This window comes from Mus musculus, chromosome 16 (genome assembly GCF_000001635.26).
Source record: "Mus musculus strain C57BL/6J chromosome 16, GRCm38.p6 C57BL/6J".
In the NCBI taxonomy this organism is placed as follows: domain Eukaryota; kingdom Metazoa; phylum Chordata; class Mammalia; order Rodentia; family Muridae; genus Mus; species Mus musculus.
In genome coordinates this window covers 23,130,554-23,136,553 of record NC_000082.6, presented here as the reverse complement: position 1 = coordinate 23,136,553, position 6,000 = coordinate 23,130,554, and positions in this window count along the sequence as shown.

The following is a 6,000-nucleotide window of genomic DNA, read 5'->3' as shown; positions in this document are numbered from 1 at the left end:
GAGTGCGCTGCTTCTACCATCTGGGGCAGATTTAACTGCCAATGTCTCCATCCTGGGAAGCACAGACATGAAGGAAATGGCCTTAGAAGTCAAAACATGGTCACAAACATATAACCCTTAAGATATTCATCTTGTACACCAATATTTTAGCAGTTTTTGTGGGGAGTTGGTTTGGTTTGGTTTGGGGTTTTGGGGTTTTGGAAACAAGGTTTCTCTGTGCAGTCCTGGCTGTCCTGGCGCTCACTGTGTAAACCAGGCTGCCTTTGGAGTGCTGGGATTAAAGGAGTGGACCACTGTCACCCAGCAAGGATTTGTGATTTTTCTGTTTTGGGATTTGTGATTTTAAGTGGAACAGTTTTTATTTATGATTTTGCTCAGCATATTGGGGGAAGACATGACCCTCAAGGCCTTCAGGCTATTTCTGGTCTAGGTGCTGATATAAATGTGAGGAGTTCAAGGGAAGAGCAACACTAGATTGTCCCCTCTCTGTTCCCTTTTCCTGACTGTGGATGCAATCTGACCAGCTGCCTCACACTCGGGCCACCATGACCTTCCCACGGTGATGGACGACGCCTTCAAACTCAGAAGTGAAACAAACCCTTCCCTTGTAGGGGGAGGGGGAGCCGGAGGAGCGAGGAGAGGACGCAGCAGGAGAGTTCCGGGCATGAAATCTTGAGAGCCTCTCACTCTACAAACTTTATGCTTTGTAGCACCAAGGTACAAGTATTTTGGAAAACTTGATTTGGGAGTCTAGGGTTTAGAATGTTGAATTGATATTTTCCTCAGATACATCAGGTAGTCAACTCATATGTAGCCTTGGTAAAGGTTTAACCACACTAATGGAAAAGCACTTGGTAAATGACAATGACAAATTAATTTTGCTCTGGTCTGATTTTTCTCTTCTTGACCACTAGGTGGCAGACTGAAGCCACAATAGAGAAGATTTGCAAGTCTTCCCAAGTTTAAACTGGTTAAATTATGTTTGCTTGCTTGCTTGTTTTTGCAGGGGAGGAGGTTGGTTTTTTGTTTTGTTGTTGTTGTTGTTGTTTGTTTGTTTGTTCGTTTTTGGTTGGGGGTTGGTTCCTTCTTTTATCTTGTGAGAAAGAAAAGGTCGCGCATATAAACACAGGGCCCTTTTCGGGTATATAAATGAGGCATACTGAGCTAGCTGGAGCTGCCTTAAAGATCTTTCTCGTTGTGGCATAGAGTCAGAGGCAGGAGGATGGTGGTTACAACACTAACCTGGGCAAAACAGCAAATTTAAGTCCATCTTCAAATGCATAGACAGACCATGTCTAAAAAGAAGCCCCACACCTTCTCAGTCCTTGTCTGTCTACAGCTTCACAGGCCAAGGCTTTATCATTGGAGGACATTGACGCCTGAGCCGGCACACTAACCCAGGTGAAACTTCCTTTGAACACAGCACCATACTTACTTGATCTTTCTAGGGAGACAACATACTTTCACCTTCCTGTTGTCAGGCGAATGAGCAGGTACATACCTGGTTTGTATGAAGTCTTTATTAAATATCCCACATGCAAAGGAGGGGGAGAAAAAGTAGGGATGGGGGAAAGAGGGAGAGAGGGAGGAGGAAGAGAGGAGGGAGAAAAGAGCATGGTGAGGTAGAGGAGGAGGAAAGGTCATTTAAAATACAATGTTTTAAAATCGCTTACCCAAAAAGACAGAGTTGAGCTTGAAGCTGGAGGTGTGTAGGATTTCACTCACTGTTTATTGGTGCCACCAATGCCACCGCCGTTCCCACTGCTTTCCTCATCTCTCACTTCTGAGTGTTAAATGAACTGAGCGGGGAAACCTTGGGATTGACCTACGTTCCTAAACTGGATCCACATCTTTTACCAAGTTTTATTTTGTGAACCAAACCTAAACCTGTACATATTTTGAAGTGTATAAATCCGAGTTAAATAATCACTTGGAGGGAATTGGAATACTTACCATAAAAATTAAAAATACGTCTACCCAAGCATTGTAGTGCACGTCTTTAATCCCAGCACGCGAGAGCCTGAGGCAGGCAGATCTCTGTGAATTTGAGGCCAGCCTGGTCTACACAGTGAGCTCCAGGACAGCCAGGGCTACATAAAACAGACTCCATGTCCCAAAAAAGAAAGTAAATTGATAGATAATTAAATAACTTTGTAATAAGCTAAGAAAATCAATTATCAGCCTGCTAACTCGAAAGACTTAGGGGTTGTCTCCCTCTTTCTTTTCTGCCAAGCCATCCAGACTGTGGAAGACCCAGAAACTCTTGGGCCATGTGAACCACGGCCATGGCCACAGGAAGCAGTGGGGATGCTGGAGGCATGATTACCACAGGAGAGCAACTTCAACAAATAGCATCTAGATGACTTTGGGAAAATTGGTATGAGGCATTACCACTTAAAGAGGAACCAGAGCTTCTGCCCAAATGTCAACCTGGATAAAGTGGGGACATTGGTCAGTGAACAGACACGGCTTAATGCTGAAACACACACACATACTAAAGTTGCTCCCATCATTGACGCTGTGGGAAAGGGCCCCTTTGAAGTTCTGAGGAAGGGGTCAGTCCCTAAAAAGCCTGTCAGTGGTGAAGGCCAAATTCTTCAGCAGAAGACATGAAGGTTAAGGGTGTGGGAGGTGCCTGTGTCCCAGTGACTTGAAGCCACCCAGGGAGGGTCACTAGATGCTAATATTTTTCATGAAAAAGCAAAAGGAAAGGAAATCAGTTACCAACATAAACACTCAAGTGTTTGCTGGCAGCTGGGCGAGGGCTCAGAGGGTAAAACATTAGCTGCTCTCCCAGCAGACCTGGATTTGGTTCAGTCGACCCAGGTGACAACTCACGACTGTCTGTCACTCCAGTGCCAGGAAATCTGATGCCCTCTTCTAGCCTCCATAGGCACCAGGCACCCAAGTGATGCACAAGACATAAATGCAGGTAAACTAATAAAATAAACAGTTTTAAACCTTTGAATTTTTTTCAAAGATTTATTTTATTCATTTTATGTATTTGAGTACACTGTAGCTATACAGATGGTTGTGAGCCTTCATGTGGTTGTTGGGAATTAAATTTTTAGGACCTCTGCTCACTGTGGTCAACTCCACTCACTCAGTCCCTGCTTGCTCAGGCCCAAAGATTTATTTATTATACATAAGTACACTGTAGCTGTCTTCAGACAGCACCAGAAGAGGGCATCAGATCTCATTACAGATGGTTGTGAGCCACCATGTGGTTGATGGGATTTGAACTCAGGACCTTCGGAAAAGCAGTCAGTGCTCTTAGCCGCTGAGCCATCTCACCAGCCCAACCTTTGAAATTCTTATTTCACTATTTCTTTTAAACAATCATATTTACTCAAACCAGCAATACTACAAGTTTTATACAGGTTTGTTTTACACAGAAAGGAAAAAGCATCATTCATCTTTGAGGCCACTGTTCTCGACACATGCCATAGAGCTCTTAACATCCCAATGGCTCTTTCAACCCAAAGTTCCAAATTTCTTCCACAGACCTCCCAAAACATGGTCAGAGTATCACAGGAATACCCCACCCCTGGTACCAATTTGTCATGACCAAGAAGTAATTGGGGGAGGAAAGGGTTTATTCAGCTTACACTGTCACATTGTTGTTCATCACCAAAGGAAGTCTGGACTGGAACTCAGGTCAGGAAGCAGGAGCTGATGCAGAGCCGTGGAGGGATGTTCCTTACTGGCTTGCTCAGCTTGCTTTCTTATAGAACCCAGGACTACCAGCCCAGAGATGGCACCACGCACAATGGGCCCTCCAACCTTGATCACTAATTGAGAAAATGCCTTACAGTTGTATCTCATGGAAGCAGTACATTGTAGCATAATCACAACACTAAATATGCAAAAAGCAAAAAAAGGAAAGTATATTGGAAGCAGCAAGAAAAAACAGTAAGTCACACATAATGGTAGGTCCAGCAGGCTAGAGCGATGGCTCATGGTTGAGAGTACTTTGCTACTTTTGCACAGGACCCTGGTTCAATCACCAGAACCCACAAGTGACTCACAACCATCCATTACCCCAGTTCCAAGGGAGCCAAGAGCCACACCCATTGTATACATACATGCATCCAGGCAAAGCATTCATAATCATAGTAAAATCTTAAAAAAAGGTTTGTAAGGCAGGTCCATCAGACTAAAGGCAAATTTGTTTGAGCATTAGATTAAACTCAAACTCTAAAGGCCAGAAGGTCTTGGAAGAACGTATTTCAAATTCTGACTTAAACACTTTTAAAGAAATTTAGAGGAAAACAGATGGAACTAGAAAGTATACTAAAGGCTCTGGCTAAGAAGGACAAATGCCTCGTGCTTTCTCTTACATGTGGATCTTAGCTGCACCTTTTTAGATTTGTGTGTTTAACCTAGAATGCCTGTAAAGGTCAGGTAACAGAAAGAACACATGAACTTGAGGAGGGGAAAACCTTAAAGGGAGGAGGAAGAAATATGACATGTGATCAGAAAAGGGGTGGGGAAATGCAGCAAGTTAAAGGTGTAAGCAAGGTGGGACAAGTGGAGGGGGCAAGCAAAACTAAGAATATATGCAAACTCTTCATGGAAAGCACTATCTGTAAGCTAATTTTCAAATATAGTTAAAAAGCTGGGCAGTGGCGGCACACACCTTTATTGTAAGTAAGTCTGGGGTGTAAGGGAGAATTTAAGTGTAAGCATGTGCAAAATCAACAAATAAATTAAAAGTATTCAAAAATGAAAGTTCCATGTGGAAACCTATTGCTTTGTAAGCCTCTTGAAAAATAAAAATTTAAATTTAAAAAATAAAATCAACATTAAAAGTATTAAAATAGCAGGAATAAAGATAAAAATGTAAAAGATTTGAAAATAAGAATACTAGAATAACAGAAGTACGGGTGAGCAATAAAATGAACTAGCAAGTATTATGCTCTCAGGCAATGTTTCCTCCATTGGCGAGGGCCTGCCTTCTGTTTACCTTAGCTCTGTCAGTCAGGATATTGCTGCCAGCTCCATCACACGCCTGCTGTGGTCACAGTCATCACCGACTGTGCTTAAAGGCAGCTCTGTGGTCTTCAAAGGTTCCTGGGATCATCTGACTATCCGTGGGACTGGTACATGTTGAACAGCTGCTACAGTGGGGGTAAACCGGTTGACTTCTGCCTTGGAGCCTTGCCTTGAATCCCACCCAGGTTGTTGACCCCTACGCACTTACCCATACTCAAGGCCTTTCCTCATAACTGCTCACTATTCTCTCCTCACGGGTGGTCACGTCACAAATGAAGATACTGTCCTAAACTATAGTGCCCACCATCTTCCTTAACTTGGTGCATAACTTCTTGTATCCCAAACAGCAGTTCTCCCGTGCCCACATCCCAGCAGAGTATATCTGAATATAATAATGCTTTCTTCTCCTCTGCTGTTTTCTGGAAGCCCTGTTAATTTTAATTTAGATGGATGGACGGACGGATGGACAGACAGACAGAATGCATGCTTGAGTGTACCCCCCACCCCACGCGCACTGGAGCACACCCACCTGCTTGATGGGGGCACATGTCCCTTGGTGCACACATGGGCATCAGAGGACAACTTTGTTGACTCAGTTTTCTCCTTCCAGCTTTACATGGGTACTAGGGATTGAACTCCCCTTTAATCAATGAGCCACTTCACTGACCCTTTCTACTGCCCTTCTTAGCTATGGGCCTGAAGTCCTTATATAGGAATGCCCAGTATAGAGCAATTATGCCAATAATCCCCACAGCTGAAAAGTAGTCTGGGCCGGGGCAGGGGGTGGTGGTGTAAAAATGAAGTGAGTGATGCTCCTGTGTTAGAGGTTCAAAAGTGCTAGGCAGATTTAGGTTGCTGCTATTCCTGACATTCTTGGTGCCAACACTTTGGAAATCACCATCTCTCTGTTCCCAGATGCCCTTAAGTCCACATTCTGTCCTGTGTGTCTCATCTCATCACAGGGGCCAGCCTTGCCTTCTGACATTCACATGTGATCTCATCTCA